Raw genomic sequence first — 21,706 nt, forward strand, 5'->3', positions numbered from 1 at the left:
ATCTGTCCAGGCTCTTCTGGCTTTCATAGTCTCTGGTGAAAAATCTGGTGTAATTCTGATAGGCTTGCCTTTGTATGTTACTTGACCTTTTTCCCTTACCGCTTTTAGTATTCTATCTTTATTTAGTGCATTTGTTGTTCTGATTATTATGTGTCGGGAGGAATTTCTTTTCTGGTCCAGTCTATTTGGAGTTCTGTAGGCTTCTTGTATGTTCATAGGTATCTCTTTCTTTATATTTGGGAAGTTTTCTTCAATAATTTTGTTGAAGATGTTTGCTGGCCCTTTAAGTTGAAAATCTTCATTCTCATCCACTCCTATTATCCGTAGGTTTGGTCTTCTCATTGTGTCCTGGATTTCCTGGATATTTTGAGTTAGGATCTTTTTGCATTTTCCATTTTCTTTGATTGTTGTGCCGATGTTCTCTATGGAATCTTCTGCACCTGAGATTCTCTCTTCCATCTCTTGTATTCTGTTGCTGATGCTCAAATCTATGGTTCCAGATTTCTTTCCTAGGGTTTCTATCTCCAGTGTTGCCTCACTTTGAGTTTTCTTTATTGTTTCTACTTCCCTTTTTAGGTCTAGTATGGTTTTGTTCATTTCCATCACCTGTTTGTATGTTTTTTCCTCTTTTTCTGTAAGGACTTCTACCTGTTTGATTGTGTTTTCCTGTTTTTCTTTAAGGACTTGTAACTCTTTAGCAGTGTTCTCCTGTATTTCTTTAAGTGATTTATTAAAGTCCTTCTTGATGTCCTCTACCATCATCATGAGATATGCTTTTAAATCTAGGTCTAGGTTTTCGGGTGTGTTGGGGTGCCCTGGACTGGGCGAAGTGGGAGTACTGGGTTCTGATGATGGTGAGTGGTCTTGGTTCCTGTTAGTAGGATTCCTCCGTTTACCTTTCGCCATCTGGTAATCTCTGGAGTTAGTAGTTATAGTTGACTCTGTTTAGAGATTGTTCTTCTGGTGATTCTGTTACCGTCTCTCAGCAGACCTGGGAGACAGATTCTCTCCTCTGAGTTTCAGTGCTCAGAGCACTCTCTGCTGGCAAGCTCTCTTACAGGGAAGGTGTGCAGATATCTTGTTTTTGGACCTCCTCCTGGTCGAAGAAGAAGGCCCAAAACAGGGCCTCTCTCAGAAGCTGTGTTGCTTTGGCAGTTCCCAGAAGCTGTCAGCTTCTGTGGTGCAGACTCTCACCTGTGCAGACTAAAATCCTAAGTTCCAGGGAGTCCTGGAACCAAGATGGTGACCGCTGCTCCTGAGGCCGAGGCCGTCTCCCGAGCCAGGCGGACACCTGTCCTCTGGTCCGGATGGTGGCCGGTTATCTGCGGCCCGCCCAGGCTGCTGCCTCAGCGGCTCTGTGCTTCCGCCCGTCCCAGAAGCTGTCCGGTTCTCTGGTGCACCCTCTAACCTGTTCAGACTAATTTCCTAGGTCCCGCGGAGTCCCGGAACCCAGATGGCGACCGCTGCTGCTGAGGCTGAGGTCGCCTCCCAAGCCAGGCGGACACCTGTCCTCTGGTCCGGATGGTGGCCGGTTGTCTGCGGCCCGCCCAGGCTGCTGCCTCAGCGGCTCTGTGCTTCTGCCCGTCCCAGAAGCTGTCAGGTTCTCTGGCGCACCCTCTAACCTGTTCAGACTAATTTCCTAAGTTCTGCTGAGTCCCGGAACCAAGATGGCGACTGCTGCTGCTGAGGCTGAGGCCGCCTCCCAAGCCAGGCGGACACCTGTCCTCTGGTCCGGATGGTGGCCGGTTATCTGCGGCCCGCCCAGGCTGCTGCCTCAGCGGCTCTGTGCTTCCGCCCGTCCCAGAAGCTGTCCGGTTCTCTGGTGCACCCTCTAACCTGTTCAGACTAATTTCCTAGGTCCCGCGGAGTCCCGGAACCCAGATGGCGACCGCTGCTGCTGAGGCTGAGGTCGCCTCCCAAGCCAGGCGGACACCTGTCCTCTGGTCCGGATGGTGGCCGGTTATCTGCGGCCCGCCCAGGCTGCTGCCTCAGCGGCTCTGTGCTTCCGCCCGTCCCAGAAGCTGTCCAGTTCTCTGGTGCACCCTCTAACCTGTTCAGACTAATTTCCTAGGTCCCGCGGAGTCCCGGAACCCAGATGGCGACCGCTGCTGCTGAGGCTGAGGTCGCCTCCCAAGCCAGGCGGACACCTGTCCTCTGGTCCGGATGGTGGCCGGTTATCTGCGGCCCGCCCAGGCTGCTGCCTCAGCGGCTCTGTGCTTCCGCCCGTCCCAGAAGCTGTCCGGTTCTCTGGTGCACCCTCTAACCTGTTCAGACTAATTTCCTAGGTCCCGCGGAGTCCCGGAACCCAGATGGCGACCGCTGCTGCTGAGGCTGAGGTCGCCTCCCAAGCCAGGCGGACACCTGTCCTCTGGTCCGGATGGTGGCCGGTTGTCTGCGGCCCGCCCAGGCTGCTGCCTCAGCGGCTCTGTGCTTCTGCCCGTCCCAGAAGCTGTCCAAGAATTAGAATTTCTTACAGACACCTGTGTGGTGTCCAAGCAATGTGAAGCTAAAGCAGGAGGAGCGTCAAGTTCAAGAACAGCTGCCCAATGAAAAATATGGCAATAGGGCTTAAGGTAGTGTTTTACCTACAGACTAAAATGTTAATGTGACTGGTTTTATATAAGTGAGTACAACGGTCAGTTCAATAAGCACCACAATTAAAATAAACATTGCTGTCTTCTCTTATGTTCATAAAGTTTCTTTTTGTTAAGGATCAAGACATTGTCTGTGCCATATTCATCTTAAATTTTAACCTACTTGCACATTTCTGGGTCAAAATTCAGACATCAGTGATAACAATGGAAAGAAAAGATCAATACAAAGGCTTTGGTTGGAGAAAAAAAAACCTCTTATTTTCCTATAAACTTCATTCCTAATAAAATAACTGGGAAGAGCAGTAAGAAAGAAATAAGATTAAGGAATCCAAAATGGTTTTTAAATGAAATTTACCCCCCAGACCTTTGCAGCAGGCGTCTGCAGTTCTATGGCCAACATAATGTCTTCAATTATAATGTTTTGATTTTGATAACTTGAGAAACACACTGTCTGTTCCATTTATTGACTAAACTCATTGTACTTTTTCCTTCCAATACAATGTGAATGGTTAACATTAGGAGTTAGGAGATTCAGCTCAGTCCTGGTGTCGCTGCTCACTTGACTTGTAGCTATGCAGAAGGGGTACACCCATGCTTGACCTTGCATTGCACAGATAGAAGCTTCAATGTTTCATAGCCTGAGCCTTCAAAGGCACAAACACACATACTCATAGCATCTATCTCCCAATCTGTTTTATTAGGTTTATCACTGTATTTATTCATATAATAACTATTGCAATGTAAGCCATGAGATCAAGTTATTAAAAGTAAGAAAGATAAGACTGGGAGAAAGACCAAAAATGGAAGGGTAGGGAGGAAAAAAAGACGAAAAGAGGGAGGGAAAAGGGAAATAAGTGGATGGCAAGAGACGACAGAGGGAAAGGAAGAGTGGTTGAGAAAGAGACATAAGGGAGAATAGAAAACAAATTCAGAAAGCATTGTCATTTCCCCCACAAAGCATTCCACAACTCACTGTGTCAGCTGCTACCACAATTAAGCCCCGAATTAAAAAATCTATTTTTAAAATTTCTATTTATCACCTGTGGGGTCTCTAAAGGGACAAATTTGTGTTGTCCAGATGTAAACATGTATGAATCATGAAAGAATGACAGTGACAAAAACAGTAGTCCAATTGTAAAACCCATGAGATTTGGTTATTTGTAATGTATCTATCAGATTTGAGGCACAACCTAGGGCGGGTGAGTTTACAAAAATATTAGCTACAATGTTAAAGGGCAGTTGGAGACCAGCTCAATCAGAAAGTATCAGAATAAATGAACTGTGAAAAAAAAGGTAGTGATTGTAGAGTATAGCTATGGGCTGTCTTCAACAGTTTGATGGAAATTGAGTAATACATATCAACAGCTTCTCAAACTGGATAATTTAGTATGGGGGTTTTGGTAGCATGAGTTTGCTCATGATATAGGTCTATATAGACTACATTAGGGACCAGACAGTTCAAGGTTAATGACCAGGCCTCTAGATTGTTAAGAGCACTGGGAATTGGAGTCCTCTAGTGAAGACAGTTGTTCTCATACAGAAATCACTGCTAAACTTTGAAGTTCACTGCTCTGCCTTGTAGGAAGACTACTCTCATCACACTTGCTTCATTCTTAATGAAATAAGGACTTTAATGCTGGAACACCTTAAAGATGTCATTATGCATACTGAACAAAACATACCCGTAAGAACAGGCCCTTTAAGGTTTCTAGAGTTGTCTACTATCCGTTGTCCATCCTTGATGGCAGCTTTCTAATGACCTTGCTTAAGATAAAGACCCTTTATCTGCAGAATCCCCAATGACTTTGAATTTTGAGCACTGGTCTAAATGCTGTGTCACATAAGCATAATTTGAAGAACATATTATTTTAAAGTTCTCCCAGCTAAATAAGTTGGACCCAGGTAGAATTCAGTTGCCCTAGCATGAAACTTCAGAGCTAATGAAACTTCCCAAATGACCTATTTCTGTGCTTCCCTATGCCCTGAGCCTGCTGGAGATTAGGATATGAACATTTGGCTGTCTGACCGGCCTAATTGAATCAGAACACTAGGGTGTCATTGGTGCCTTAAAATGGATACAGCTCTTGGAAAAGTTGAGGGAAACAAACAAACCAAAGTAGTCTAATACCTCACTGAAAATGTTTCATTTACAATGTAATGGCCCTGAATTTTCTATTTCTTTTTACACCATGCTTCTTGTTTGCCCCCCTCCCCCTCTTTTTTTCAGGTGTCATAAAATTAGGGACAGAAAAGGCTTATCTGTCACGGGAAACTTAAAGGTGAAGAGGTTTGTTGCATAGCACTGCATACACATCCACCTCTACCTCTCACTGCATAGCACTCCATACACATCCACTTCTACCTCTCACTGCACTGCCTCATTCAAGCACCTAGACATCTTACATCCTTATGTATGAGTTGTTCACATAATTGATTTATCAAGTCCCTTTTGTGTCACAATCCTATTTTATCCTTGATGTATGTATGTATTTCCTTCTGTCTTTCTTACTGCCAGCTTTTTGCACCTCCTATAACTCAATAAATATTTACTACATTAGAATCATTTGAGTGAGACTACATATTTTGGTACTATTCTTAGCTACAAGCATTTATATGAACTAGGCATTTTGACTATATCTATATTCTGTGCTCAGAAGTATGAAAGTACCAACATCGATTTTAAACACTACTCTTTGCTTGTGTAGTTTGGCTAACATGAGTAGTCCTGACAAAATGCACTGTTCCTGCATTTGCAGAAACGCCTTAAAGTTCTGAATTTTGTTTGCCATGGGATGCTGCATTCTGTCTGAGTCATTCAGACTTTACTGTAGGCATAACCAATTAGTAGTTAAATGACTTGAGTGAATCTTTTTATGTGCATTTATGTGCACTATTTAAATGACACTAAACCCATTGCCATGAAGAGAACAATTAAATTATTTATTTATGTACCAATTTCAAAGCAAACCCACACAATAAAGGATATGCCTTCATAGCCATGGCTTTTATTGCTCTTTTTACTAGACCAGAGTATATTTTTTAAAGAGGAACTTGTAAATCCTTATTTTGCATTGCAGTAGAATAATTGAGCAATAAAAAGGTCACACTGTTTTTCAAAGCAGTTCTGAAAGCCATATTTTAAAGTAAAAGTCAGGAGAATACTTTTGTTAACAATTGTCTTCTTTAAGAAATAATAGGACTGTCAAACAAAATGTCCCTGTTCTAAATCACTTATCCTTGACACACATATATAATTAGGCATACTATGTTTCAAACACAGACTGTAAAACCCGAGGAAATCTGCCCCACCCCCTCCTATCTTGCCCATCTTCAGAGTCTGGGCATAGTTGGGAAGTTTGAGGACCCTCATTATAATCTAACTCAGAATGGATGATCGTTGGTCTTTTAACAAAAACATTCTGATTAAGAAGTCATCTTTGGATAGTTGGAGAAATGTGTCATTTTGGAAAACAAAGACCTTCTGTCTCTTTTCACAATAGATATTTTGCATAAAAGACCAGAGCACTTAGTGAATGAGACATCTTTCCACACTGTGTAAACATTCCTTTCCAGTCACTGCTTTCTGGTCAGTGATCAAGACAGTACTGGAAGCCTTTAGTTTTAAACCTTAGGAAGCAGTCACAGATAGCTACCCACTCCATGGAAGAAAGGCTAATGACCAGACCCATTAAGAAACAGGGGCATTAGATTTGTCTAATCTTTATGCCTCCAGCATTACTAGGGTTACTAATGAGATCTTCTGTGTACTGAGTGTTGTATCTGTTATTTGAATATTGTAATTAATGTAATTAAGAGCTGGTGTTACATGGGAGTAAGAAAGTAGGCATGAAAACAAATAGCTAATGTTCATACTGTATCTCCCATTTCTTGCCAACTTTATGAACTAGGTCAAAGTCCCTAACATCTGTGTGTCTCACTTAGCTTTGTTATAAAACAGAGACCACGGGAATGCTAGCCTGATAGACTGGTATGTGCTTAAAACAGGTGATGACATTTGGATCCTTAGAAAATATAACAAGTGGTCAGTGAAGATTTCCTTTGAAATTTCTAAGATGTCATTCAAATACCATACATTTTGAGGTGTCATGTGATTTACTGATCATTACTAATTAAAGAAACTCACTCAATTAATGAACACCCCATATTCTTTACTGAAATATGGCTGAAGATTACAGGCAAATGCAAGTTCTGCTTTCTGTGATTTTAAAGCCCCAGTGTAAAGGATGATATCAAGTTTTCACCTGCTATGATTGCAAAATTTCTACACATTCATACAAAAGATTTGTGTACGAGGGATGGTGATCCAATGTTAGGGCTAATTGTGTTCATATTGATGCAGGGACATCAACAAGTTGATATCTTAAGAGTTTTAGACTTGGTGGATTCTCCAGAAGGTAAGGAGATAATGAATTGGAATAAACTGTCTAATAATCTTCAATGTTAGAACAGATTTTCAGAGTCCAAAACACCCTAAACTACTTCAAGGTTGGGGAAAATAACTGCCTTCAAACAAAACAAATAACAAACCAATCATTCCATGAAGAGACAAAGAAAGAGGCCACTTGGTTTTTGAAAATGTTGGTGTTTGACTATACAACTTGCTCTTGCTGGTGGTATTCTTATGGTCCTCTCTCAAAGATTATTATGGAGGTCATCTTTGTTTACATTGTCCTCTGTACTGAGAGGAAAGATCTTCTCTAAATACCATGAAGTATCAGTAACTTAGTATAGACTTGCTTCCATAGTTACCATAGTCTTTGCTCAAATCTTCTTTCTCTGGACCAATCATTGACAGCAATGATTGGAGTTTATAGGAGTAATTCTGGTGTGTGAAAAATAAAGATACATTTTTGTAACAATTCCCATGGAGTAAGAGGGGTTCAATGATAACAGCTGACTATGAACTTGGAGTTCTATCTATCTACATACTAGGACTTCTCTTATTACCTCAAATATAAGTTTCTATGAAGTTGATGGAAACTATAAAGGAATTCATGTCCCTTTACAGTTTTCTCTAAGACTTAAGTTGGTACCAATCACAATGGTACACAATTGCTAGATGTAAGCTTATTTGTGTAATGCTGTACATATTTTACTCTGTGTACCTCCTTCAGGGGAATATCCTTTCTGTCAAGATTAATGACTTCATGGTAATCAGAGACAGCATTATTCTGGGAATCGAGGATATATCTCTGTAACACTGTGACCTTCAGGACAGCCCTTAAGGCTATGTGAAATAACTCGAAAAACATGAGTTCAAGGCTACATAAGCAGTGTAAGGGTTGTCCTCTACAGGATTTCCCAACTATGCAAAGTATAAGGATGCAATGTCAATTGTATGAGGGGCCATAATTAGCCTCCAAACGATGACACAATGGCATACACTAGCAAGCCTTTGTTGCAAGGACCTTGATGTAGCTGTCCCTTGTGAGACTAGGCCGGTGCCTAGCAAACACAGAAGTGGATGCTCACAGTCAACTATTGGATGGATCACAGGGCCCCCAATGGAGGAGCTAGAGAAAGTATCCAAGGAGCTAAAGAGATCTGCAACCCTACTGGTGGAACAACATTATGAACTAACCAGTACCCCAGAGCTCTTGACTCTAGCTGCATATGTATCAAAAGATGGCTTGGTCGGCCATCACTGGAAAGAGAGGCCCATTGGTCAGGCAAACTTTATATGCCCCAGTACAGGGGAACGCCAGGGCCAAAAAATGGGAATGGGTGGGTAGGGGAGTGGGGGGGGGGAGGGTGTGGGGGACTTTTGGGATAGAATTGGAAATGTAAATTAGGAAAATGCGTAATAAAAAAAAAACCAAAAAACCAAAAAAAAAATTGTATGAGGGGCTTCATAGATTAAAAGAGGCAGATACACTAAGGAGCCAGCTTGCCAGAAAGATATTAAGGAAGGAGATAAAGAGATTTAGGGAGTGGTGATCTCAGGGCAAAATCCAAACCAGCTAAACTTAGTATCTGCACTTATTAAGGCAGGCAGATTTGTGAGTTCAAAGTCAGCCTGGAACAGAACAAGTTTAGGTCCAGTTGTGGTGGGAGTTGGATCCCACCCAGCTAAGTTATTGTTTGTGCTTACAAAGGCAGGCAGATCTCTGAATTCATTCACTATGTTAAAAACTATACCTGCTGTCCTTTTCTAAGAATAGGGACCTAAAGTATAAAATGTTGATTTATGGTTTAATCAAAAGTGAATCTAGGGTAACTGACTGAATTGATATGTAAATAAATGACTGGGCTTTAGTCTGCAAGAGTTGAGTTACTTTGGGGGAGCTCAGTAGAAAGAGCTGCTTGGAGACCTAACATAGCTCTTTAAGAATTTTTCTGGCAGGTTTTCTGAGTTTGATGAGAAAACTCAAGAGTCATCTAGTAAGATATCTAGAGTGTTATCTGGAGCAGAGAGCTGTTTCAAACAGAGAGATGTCTCAAGCAAACACCTATCTAGAGGGCCATCTCAATTAGACTATAGAGCTATTAGCTTGTACCCCATCCTTGACTTGGAGTTATTTCCTCTGCTGCTCCCAAGCACCCCTTCCTCAGGACACCCTCTCCCAAGCTGAGGCTGGTACTTGGCAGAACTTCAGAATATAAAAAACCTGAATATGACACTGTAGTCTTGATTCAAAAGGGTTAGCATAAAATGAGAACTGAGCTTCTAACAGTTAAAGAAAACAGTATGGTAGAGCTTTTAAACAATAAGCTGGGCAGTGGTGGTGCATGCCTTTAATTCCAACACTAGAGAGGCAGGGGCAGGGGGATTTCTGAGTTTGAGGCCAGCCTGGTCTACAGAGTGAGTTCCAGGACAGCTGGGACTATACAGAAAAACCCTGTCTCAAAGACAAAAAAACAAAAAACAAAAAACAAACAAAACAAAACAAAACATCCAAACAACAAGAAAAAACCCAAACCAACCAAACAAAACACAAAACAAAACAAAAAACAATGATGCCATGCTATAGGTGTACACAACTCTCAGGAGTGAGGATGGATGTTTCCTAAGTCAGCATGGCAGAAATTCCTACTGCATCAGGACACCCTATGACATATTTACATTTCATATAATAATCATACCATGTCCAGATCATCTGAGGACCCAGTAGCCATCTTTATCAGCTACACCTGAAGCGTTCGGAACCAAGTCTTCTGCAATGCATGTGTCAGCAACTGTGCCTCATTTACCTGTGTAGTTTGTTCTCACTGCTGTTTGGACTGCTATAGCTGATTCCTTGTATTCATTTGTTATTTCCAGAATACATTTTGTATTTCACAGAGGGAAGGAATGATTCTCTGCTATATTTATTATATATGTTTCTACTGCTCTATTTATTGTGTTTACTTTTGTGCTACACAGAAGGACTTTAATAAATGTCTACTGAACAATTAAACAAAACATGTGATACATTTTAGGTTAAAGCAGTGTTATTTGGTGGCAAGAGCTCTGTTCAGAATTATACTAAAACGAGCTTTGGCATCTTCCCCTGGTGACTCCCAGGCACAGAATTTAATGAGAATTTCTTTCTTGTCCTAGTAGTAACTTATTTTGCATAAAATCCTAATTAGCAACTATGAGGTGGTTTAGGCCTTGGGGGGCACTGGAATTATTAATTTTCCTCTATTGTATGTTCATATTTTACTTTATTATATTCTACTCTTCAGAAATTTTAACACTGTGAAGTTTCTAGACATTATTCTTATAACTATAAGTGTGTTTGATTTGTTCTAACAGAAGCTGAAATTAAAATTAAAACATAATTTGTGATATTTCCTTTTTGTAATATACAATATCAATGTATATGTCATGATCTTCACTGATTTTAGCATTAACTGCATAATTAAACTATTGTCTGTACTTCAATGGCAAAGCTAATTTTCCATTAATTTACACAACTCCATTTTTTAAAAAAGATGAAAATGTTATTTTACAACAAACTTTCTCCTTAGGATATTTTCTTAAGAAAATGGGTTCTTTATGTGAAGCGTTCTCTAAGAAACTAGGAAAAGCTTGTTCCTGCCCCTTGTCTCTCCCCACTGTGTGTGTGTGTCTGTTTGTGTAGGTGAATATGCAGAAGTCAAAATACCTATCATTTTCTATCTTATTTCTCTGATACTTTGTCTCTTATTTTATCTGTATTTAGATTTTTCATGCAGCAAGCCCCGTTATCCTCCTGTCTCTGAATCCTGTAGCTCTGAGATAACATGCTCAGAAGACACACATGCGTGCTGTCGATTTTTTTAGTCAGGCTGTCATGTTTGTGAAACGACTTTTTTCCTGGTTGAGTCATCTCCTTGGCCAATACCTACATTTTCTTTCCCTTTAATTTAAAAACAAATAAATTATGTGTTTGTGTGTGTGTGTGTGTGTGTGTGTGTGTGTGTGAGAGAGAGAGAGAGAGAGAGAGAGAGAGAGAGAGAGAGAGAGACAGAGACAGAGACAGAGACAGAGACAGAGACAGAGACAGGGAGATGTGCACATGTTTAGAGACGATAGGAGTTGGATCCTTTTGGAATCAGACTTATAAGAGGTTAAGAGCCACCCAGCATGATCACCAAGCATGATCACCCAGCATGATCACCCAGCATGAGAGCATGAATGCTGGGAACCTGACTCGGGTCCTCTGAAAGAACAGGAAATAATCGTAACCACTGAGCCATCTCTTTAGGTAGGTCTTGCATTTTAGTAAAGATATTATGAGACTTCATATACATGAATCTTGTCACTTAAACATTGGGTATGATCTGTCCTGTCAATTCTAACTGGTATCTCTTTTCTACAAAACATTGCTTTGGTATTACATCCTTGTTGGTAGTTTGGGCATTTAGCCCCATTTGGTAGTTTACTGAATTCATATTTATAGCCAGCGTCATATAATTTGTTCAGTCATACTCCAAACATATTGATAGATACAGTGATTTGTATGAAAATGATTATAGATTTCTCAAGCTCTTTATGGTTTATATTCCTTTACATTAACCAGTGAGGAAAGTTATTCAGAATAATATGAAATTTTCTAGAAGTATTAACAATTCAAAGGGAAAATAATAAATAAATGGATACTAGATTGTAGTATCACTATATTTTGAATTAAATTTCATAATTGCTTTACTACAGATTTCTTCATGACTTAAAGATTATCATACAGCTCATGAATATATCTTTCAAATTTATTAATTAGACAATTTGAAGCATCTATACATCTTATAGTACTATGGGCACACATAAAAGAAATAAAAATATTTGAAGTTTTCAAGTTGACCATTAAATTACTTACTATATCTTAGGAATTGCTTTTAAGAAATAAGACCTCTTGAGAACTAGAAAGATATGGCAAAAGAATATTTAATGGGGCTTTGTTTATCGTAGTTGTTTTTATTTTCCATCTGTTAACTAGAGACATGTACTTAACTACACAGTGAAATCAAAACAGTAAACATAAGACTAGAATCTATCCTTAGGGGCTTCTTAAGAATTGAAGTTTCAACTCTGTGAAATATGTTCTCAATCCCCCTTCCTGTGCATTTCAAGAAATGAAGGTAAAATTGGGGAGAATAATTAGTTGAAATGTTTTAGCCTTTAATTTTGTAAACCACTCATAATTCTCTCAAAGGAGAATTCCTCTCACAGTGCTTTCTATACTTTTGACATCTAAAAGTCAAGTGGCATGAGGGAAAAAAAAACTTTTTAGATTTACAAACAACAGCAGATGAGAAATGTGTGTGTGCTTTTAGGTTATATAATAAATAACAAATTTATCCACATATTTCTGCACCAGTGTTGGATAAATAAGAAAATACTGTAGAGACAGAGGTAAGGTGAGCTGTGGTAAAGCCAGATTCCCTTTTTTATAAATTGGATTTCCTAAAGATGCAACCATGTTCTTTAGATCACACACATTTATTTCATATTAAGTAGGTGAGCTAGAACTGCCCTGCTGATATTTGACCCACGCAGGGCCAAAACAGGCTATGGTGTAGCAGTAGCCAAGGACAGCAGCAGCAACTGCAGCTGCAGGAGGTGGGAACGGAGCTTATTCCATACAAGGGCTGGGTTAGAAGAGCTTGCATTGATTCTGAATTCTCCTTGGGAAATGTACGAGAGAATAAATTCTTCTTCTCACTTCATTTCTTTCCAGACACAGGCCTGGCCAAAAATGAGGAAAGAGTGCATTTCCAATTAGACTGAATTCTCCTGGGAGGTCATCATATCATTGGGCCTCCGGAATAATGAGATAGTGTAGAGAAATGGGAAGAAGAATTTTACAAATGTGTGGAAAGGTAAATAAGGTTGAGCTCCTGTGTCACCAGTCAAAGCCAGACTGGATCATTCTAAAGGCTTCCTATCCTACTGGGGCAGAATTAGACCACCCATGTTCATTTTCTTTTTCTAGCCAATTGTAGGCTGAGAGATTAGAAGGCAGAATCCAGAGACCAACATACTACCCAACACCTTGAGAGCTAAGAATGAGAGAACTTCTTGGAAGGCATTTTTAATGTGTTCACAGCTGCCATGGTCGATAGCACACAGTTAACAAGGGTTTTTCTTAAATAAAGTATGCTCAAAGCTATGTCTGGCAACTGTTACTTGCTCTTAGCTGGGAGGTCAACTGGGTCTTCTGACCACAGCTTCTTGCTGTGGCCTCTTCTTAATGAAATCTTAGGGTAGTCAAATTTCATCTTTCACTATATGTCTCCTTCAGAGCAAGCCCCTTAAGAGAATTAGGAAGAGGTGACATTCTTTCAAATTTCCTTTTTCTTAGTACATTTTTACCTTAATGAAAATGTAACTACAATTTACTTCCTGTTTCTTTCTTCCAGCTTCTCCCATGCCCCTCTTACTCTTTTTAAAATTCATTACCTATTTTATTTTCTATAATAATAATAATAATAATAATAATAATAATAATAATAATTATTATTATTATTATTTTGACTATTAAGGCTTAATTGCATGGTTGAAAAGAGCAGATATGTCATTTCTTTGGTGGAAGATGTCAAAGAGTCTGTTTTTAAATACTGCACAGTACAAAAATCCAGGACCACCTCTTCAGTCTAATCAAAATAATTCATATTTTGGCATAAATGTCATTTTCTAAGGATCTTGCAAGGAATGGGGGAAAAGAACGGTTATTTCCTACAATGCCAAAATCCACCCCTGAATTTGGGCAACTTGTTTTTATTTCAATTTCATTTGTAAATGACAACATGGGCATGTGCTTTTTTTATTGCTCAGGCTTTAAGTGAGAGGGCCAGTGAAGAGCATGTAGTAGCTCCTTGGATTTATTGCTAATAAGAAACAATAGCAATTATATAATAAAGATAAATATAATAAGTCATACTTCAGATTAATTGTCAAAAGACTCATTTCTAATCTTACGTGGAGAATTAATTACAAAAAGCCCCTTCTAGGACTACTCTTACAGTTAACCCTTAATCAACAGACACAAAGGTTCTCACAAGAGAAAACGAACAGGGTTGCATATTGTGAGTCTTTATTTGTGAGACTCAGGGAAAACGGCCAACAGCTTGTAAATGGGAATGGACCTTAGCAATAATAGAAAGCTAGGGACACAGATCTGAGAATGCAGACATTTTCATGCTAAGCTTTGGAAATCAGGAAGTGTGTGATATGGTTATCTCACAAATAGCTTCAGAGAGGCTGCAGAGAGGAACAGGAAATCAAAGTGAACAGTGATAAATGTAGGCAGGAGGACGGTGTGCTGGGAAGCATTGTCATTCTTCCATTTAATATGTGTGCTGTGTCTGAAGCACTCTTATGAAAAGCCATCTTTTATGCTGAGAGGAGATCATGTTTTTGTGACATTCCTACTTGGTAGTCATATTTCCAGCTATTAAAAGCCGCATTGTGATAAAACAGTGTTTTGATACATGCAGGCTGTGAAGTCATGGGAACAGACATTTCCCACAATGGAGTGGGGTTTCAGCATTTGCGATTCTTCTATTTATGAACAGCACATATGAATGACCCTACTAGTGTTATGAATACACACCATTTAACTACTTATTAAACCATTTACATGGTCACTGTGTGCTTGATTGTTATATTGCTGTTGTGATTAACAGCATGACATTCATACAAGTACAGGTAACTGTCACAGACAATGCTGGGACACTGTTTATTTAAAACTTCTCAGTGTTTACATTCAGTGATATGATGGTTTACCTTTTATCGTTGTCTTTTCTTTGACATTTGTCTGGACCCTGTTGTCTCCTTCTAACTCTTAGCTGTAGTGCAAACATCTTCATCTTTCTGTTTATGTTGATCATATTATTGTGCAATTCTTTGCTGTGTTTGCATAGAACATATAGCTTTCTTCCCAGTTTTAGATTTGGTAATATGGATATATTCTTTTAAAATATTTTTATTGTGTTTGTTTGTTTGTTGATGTACTATGTGCACAGTAAGGGGCATGAGTGCATGTGCCGGGGCATATTTGGAGGTCAGAGGACAAGCTGTGACAATTGATTCTCTCCTTCCAGTATGTGGGTTCCAGAGATCAAACTGAAGCCATCAGATTGACAGTATACACTTTTCCACAACAAGCAATCCTTCTGGAACTTACATTATTTTTTAACAGTGTAGAAACATATCTACTTCATAAATTTCAAGACTTATTTTATTAAACATTTATCTTTCCATCTATATAAGAGTTTGTTCAAGAATAAAACACTATTCTTTACAAAATATATTTTGACTAGGTGAAAATTAAAAGAAAAAAAAAAGAATTAGACTTAATGTCTGCACTCAGGTATTTAAGCAGTAAGTTAATGTTTTAGCGAAGACTCTTTCAGTGGGAAGAAGCCTAAAGCAAAGATCATTTGATGTCTTATCACTAAGAATGCTATGAAGCTACTACAGCAATAACAAAGAAGTATCAAGACCGGGGGTGGGGGGAGAGTTTATGTGCGCATAGGTCGAAGCAGTGGTCCTCAGACCTTTGACTAAAAGTTTCAACTGTAACCCTAAAATGACAGTTTGACAGGTACTTATCTCAACAATATTTATCCTCTCATTCATCCCATCTTGCTTTCCCCCAACACTCTTTTAATTCCTTTGATTTCCAAGCATTTGGTACAGAGAACATAGAAATGAAAATTACCAAGTTCTTTCTTTATTAAAATTAATCATCGTGTGTATGTGGGAATGTTATAAATCAAGAGATTAAAAAAACATTAAAAGACAATATTTCTCAGTAAATAAAGTAAGCCAGGACATTGTTTAGTTTCAATTGGATGATGTTGTGTAACTTTTCCTGGAGAGATGGGAGCAAATGCCTCTTTGCTCCACCTAAGGCAGGGAAGACACAACCTAAATCCTGACTCCCACTGTAGTCCAGCTTGGCAAATCAGAGTGTTTTGGAGAGAGAGAGAGAGAGAGAGAGAGAGAGAGAGAGAGAGAGAGAGAGAGAGCGAGCCAGAATCATGGGTAACTCTAAATCAGCTCTGTGACTGAAAGCCCACTATAGTCTGAGTGATAATTTGCAGACGCTACAATCCAGGACCTTTCCACAGCTCCACACGTGGGAGAGACTGAACTGCCCTACCAATTGTGAGTTGCTTCTGTAACTTTGCAAACATGCCTTGTGAATCCTGCAAATTCCAGTTTTCCCAGACTCCTTAGTTTGCTTCCTTCCTGAGGCTGGTGGGCATTTCTTCTCTTGAAGGGAATGTTTCAGTTCATTCTGGATGAAACTACTGCACATCTGATGGTTCAGGAAAACCCCTTTGATGTGTGGTCCTTTCAGACTAAGGTTCACAACTCTGTAAGAATCTGATACACAGTTGTCCCGGGGAAACAAAGACCTAGGGAAACTTGGAAATGTGGGGAGAAAATACTGCATCAGGAGCAGTGGGAATGGGAATAAATTAAGTTCCCTTTGAAACCAAAGTGCCCTGTCCAGTCTCATTTGCATCACTAAATAAACAGGACACATAAATAAAGTTTTCAGTATAGGTCCCATGACCAGAATAATTTGGCCCGTTCCTGACCACTTTAACGTATCTCCTCTGAAGGTATTTTGCTTATTTCAGGCCAAAAGAAGTTTCCTCATCCAAATACGTGGATCAATGTGGCTTAGCTTAACAGTTCTTCCCCCCACCCCCATAAATACTTAAGCTCTTTAATCCTGTAGCCATAATTGTCACTCCCACGTGTAATCATTTTCCCCTTAGCCTCTGCATTATCTCCTTTAATCTTATTCATTACCTGGTTCCTAAAGAGTTTTATTGCTTTACCATTAGGTCTCATCAATATTTGCTTGAAGCTGAATTTAGTATATCCACATTTTTCTTTCTCTGTCCCTCTTTCTTGTGTACTGACAAAAGTAAATGTGTTGTGAATCGTGAGCACCTGGATGGTGATGGAGCAATCTGGATTGTTCATTTGTTTGTTTGTTCTATGAATTCTTTTGCAGAAAATATTATGCATATAGATATTAGTTGCTTTTCCTAGTGATGTGGGTAAATGCCCAACAGAATCAACATAAAGAAAGATGAATTTACTTTGTCTCAGTGTTTCAGTCTTCCATGAAGGAGAGACATGGTGAAAGAGCATGCCAGTCTGTGTTGGCAGGAGTTTGAAGCATCTGGTCCCATTGATGGGACAAGGAAGTAGAGAATTTAAGCTAAACAAAGAAGTGGACATAACTTTCTTGATCCTCCCTCAGTGACCCTCTTCTACCAGGTAGGCACCAGTCTCGGGTCCTCCACATCTTCCAACCCAGAATCATCAGTTGCGGGGCAGGTGCTCAAACACATGGTCCTGTTGGGAGATTTCACATTCCGGCCAGAAAAAAAAATAATAGAAATGCTTCTCGTTTTTATATTATAATATCCCTTGCTTTATATAAATGAGACAGTGGACAGACAGAAAGCATTCAACAAATTTAGGTTTGGCATCGATATATTCCTTGTCTACTCTAATCTGGTAAGTTTCCAACCTGTGCATAGAGAGTACTTCCTGAAATGCAAATCTAGTCACAGTACTGTTCTTAAAATGTGATAATCTCTTATTTCTCTTTGGTAAAGGTAAGGTCCTTACTTTTAACCAAGAGAATGTGAGAATTGTACCCAATAACTTGTTGGCTCAATTCTGAACAAGTTACCTTTCAGTACACTACCTGGTCATTTACAATCTTCTCTCATCTGCATACTCTTTCTAGTCTTCTGATGGTAAACTTTCCACATATACCTACTCATGGATTTCACTACCTTTTTTCTTACTTAACTGGACAATTCATCGTCCCATGCCTTAGCTCATTGATTACTTCCTGAGACTCACCTCCTCTGGGTAGACTGCTAAAAACAGATGAGACAAAAACAAGATTTCTGAAAACCTTTGTGCCTCTCTCTCTCTTTCTGTCTCTCTCTCTCTCTCTCTCTCTCTCTCTCTCTCTCTCTCTCTCTCTGTGTGTGTGTGTGTGTGTGTGTCTGCCTGTCTGTCTCTGTCTCCTTTTCTCTCTGTCTCTCTCAATCTCTCAATGATATTTGAATCTTACTGTTTCTACTTAAATCTATTTGACTAAGAGAAACCATGCTAAAATTAATGCATTCAAAACCATTAAGCTGACTTTAGATAAGCAGGACAAATATGCCTAATATTCAGATTAGTCAAATGAAGAAAGAATTGCTTTTCAAGGTCATTAACCCATAACTTTCTAGTTCCAGATTTTGTGGCTTCCTGGTGTGTTCATTGATTATTTCATTGTTTTTACTCCAGTGAAATAGATGGAAGCTGATAACCTGGAGCCAATCACTTTTTTTTTTCATTACAATCAGCAATATGTTCCAGAGCATTCTAATTTAATGCTCAAGATTTAAAAAACAGATATTTTGGCTACTTCCAGCAGCATGCCAGTCATGATCAATTGGGATATCTCTTATCATAATGGATAATATGCAAGTTTATCTATTGAAATCAATATGTAAATATCTCTGATTTATTTGCACAATCATTGACCACACCTGTCATTTGCAACAACCACTATTAACACTTTCCTTCTCCTTTCTACATATTCTGCTGTGGCCCTGGGGGCATCTTTCTTTCTCATGGTAGTGGACTTTATGACATGTCCTCAGCAATTTCATAATGGAAGAAGCAATATTTCCCTTTTGTAACAAAGCAGTTTAGGCAAGTCATTGACTTAGTATGGATCGCTGCTCTTCCCAGAACTGTATTTTCCTTTCCTAGTGTGGTATTTAATTCTTTATAATAGCCAGTGGGTAAATATGAGTGTACCTATTTACTATTGGTGAAACTGCTACTTTTAGCGGGTATATAATGATTGTTTGCAATGATTCACACAGCTGCTTAATGGTAAGCTCTTCATCATTCTGTCATTATCATGCTCACAATTTTATTAAAATATTTTCAGTTAAAATTATTTATTTAAATGTCCTACTTCTTGATAAGACTTCCATTGTCAGGTTAATGAAACAAATCAATCCTTGGCAAGTCAGAAGCAAATATTCTACTTGTTTTTTGGTTGTACATGGATGCCTTTTAATAAATAATGGGAGGAATTGGATTAAAGATCTGTTGGATTCTAAGTATGAATCACCATTTTCTGTTTTTCTTCTAAAATTATGTCCAGTCATTATTTCTTTTAGTTCTCATACATCTTCAACTGCTCTGGACACAGCAATTATCATAATTCATATTTGGCATCCCATTATGTTAAATTATGTGATATAGATGATCAGTACATATTGTAGATATACTGCCTGAATCATCTTGGCTTTTAAAAGCTGGGGTAGATAAAATGCTAAGTTGTAACATTTCTCCTTCACAGATTTCTGTGGAGGAAGGGAAAGCATAGGGATCCTGGAGCTTGCTGGGATGCTAATTGGTGTCTTACAAAGTCAGAAGCATCCCTCTAGTTCCAAGTCTTTGCTCATGAGGCTTCCATGAGAGACAATAGCAAGAATTGGTTGTACATGAATGCTTTTTAATGCCAAGGAAAGCCTCTGAACTCAAGAGTTTATGTGTGTGTGCACACACACACCAACTTGAGAAAGAACCTTATCACATCTGGGCATGGAGTTTAAGAATGTGGACTGTAAGCCAGATGGTCAGGGTTAACTTCAAGAATATTCATTCCTCAGCTGGATGAAATGACTTCTCTGAACCCCTGTAGAAATTTAAGGAGTCTTCATGTATTTATAGTACCTGCCTCATGGAATAATTATTAGCAAGATTAATTACTTATGAAACACTTGTAATAATACCTCACTCATAGTATATGCTATAAATTCTTTCTTATTAATTCTAGAATATAACTTACATCCATTGAATGTGTGTAGCTATTAAAAATTTGTTCATCTTCTTGGGAATGGAAAAATATTATTAGATGAGATAATAAGGTAGTCCATGTGACATCATCGAGCAGTGTCTATATACATTAATAGGTCTTGGGATCATGAATGACTTCTGATGTGAAACATAAATGCAGAATTTTCTATTTTAACAAGGAAACTAAAGAATCAGGGCTGAGCAAGTAGGCATCTCATGGTGAGGGTACACTGCACTCCAGTTTCTGTTTGCATATAGGATTTGGAACATCTCATTTTGTCCTAGACAGAATAAAATAACATTGTTTTCTTATCCTTGGCTCTGTTGCATTCATTTTTCTGGTGATACTTTTATTTTTTTCAGAACCCTAAATTGTTTTTACTTCCAATTATTATATTGTATTTATTACATTTCTTATACGTTTTCCTTTCCTTATGCTGGGAAATATGTTTCAAGGGTGGCACTTAGAATTAATTTTATGTTTAAAGTTCAAAATCTAGAAATACGTGTATTATTTCACCTTTTTCTTGCAAGTTCATATATTCCACCGTACCCATACTTTCTAGTTTCTTACGTCTTCTTTGACATGACACTGGGCTTGAGGTCATAGAGAAAGCTTGTGAGAGACCTTTATTGATCACAGGGTAGAGATGTTTTACTTTCCCCTGCTAACAACTGCCTTTCTGCAGTGAGTAGCATTAACAATCACAGTTTACAGAGTGTACATCCATGCATACTACAGAACTATAAAGATTAGAGCTTGAGCATCTATGTCTCCTTGTGCTAGGCAGAGACATGGACTGTGTGAGCTCTTCTGTGTGTGTCGGTGGGGAGGAAGTCGGGAATCCTAACGCTTTCCTCAGCTCCTGACTGAAACTCTTGTTCCAGTTCAAGAAGAGATAAAGAGCTCTTCAACATATTATGCTGAATACTTTATTCATTGGCTCTATGGAGATTAGGCTAGGGAGCAAATTAAAATTACACAACTCCCCACCCCCAAAAGAATTACTCTGCTTATTATCTATGTATTTGGCTTCTGTCTTCTTAATTTTAACCATGTAGATATTCTCTTTGACTACATTCTCCTTAGGATTCATATAAGATCATGTTGAATTTACTTACTGTGTGTGTTAATTCTCCCCCAACCCCCACTGTGATAAGTGGCAATGGGTCTGGGAGCTGTCATGTTTAGAAAATACCAAGATGCCATGAGTTAATTCTGTACCTGTCATGAGATACTGTGTGAGGTCCCAGGGGCCCTTTTGCTGTGTCGCAGTCCCTCAAGCATCCTTTAGCTGCTTTCAATGCAATGACCCATGGCTAGGAGATCTTGTTGTAGCATATGGAGACACCTGTCAGCAGGTTTTGTGACTGACATAAAATTAGCTTTTTTTTTTTTTTAATCCAGTATCCATGAAATTAATAAGAAGAAATTATCTTTGGAAGTTTATGACATTTAAAAGTATGTTGGTCTATTTGGTGTGCTGGACGAATGTTTTGTCTCTAGGCCACGCACTGATGTTACTAAAGGAGATAGTTTGTGAGTATCGTAGTGGCTACCTGGAAATCTTACACAGGAGGTAATGCTTTCATATCTGAACTCTATCAGGATTAGAACAAAGCAAGAGACTATGAACATTTTCCTTCCTTCCTTCCTTCCTTCCTTCCTTCCTTCCTTCCTTCCTTCCTTCCTTCTTTCTTTCTTTCTGAAACAGATTCTCATATAACCAAGGCCAACTTTGTAGTTCTGATTCTTACAGCCCCACCCTCATAG

The 21,706-nt window shown here is 39.0% G+C and overlaps 1 protein-coding gene and 1 non-coding gene across 16 annotated transcripts in view; both read left to right on the top strand.

Annotated features, from left to right (window-relative positions):
* Positions 1–21,706, top strand: part of Chl1 (cell adhesion molecule L1-like) — a 222,455-nt gene that overhangs the window by 69,196 nt on the left and 131,553 nt on the right. The window lies entirely within an intron of this gene.
* Gm24784 lies at positions 8,925–8,986 on the top strand. The gene has a single exon (XR_003956573.1). It is a non-coding gene; the product is annotated as a U7 small nuclear RNA (small nuclear RNA).

The sequence above is a fragment of the Mus musculus genome, chromosome 6 (genome assembly GCF_000001635.26).
Source record: "Mus musculus strain C57BL/6J chromosome 6, GRCm38.p6 C57BL/6J".
In the NCBI taxonomy this organism is placed as follows: domain Eukaryota; kingdom Metazoa; phylum Chordata; class Mammalia; order Rodentia; family Muridae; genus Mus; species Mus musculus.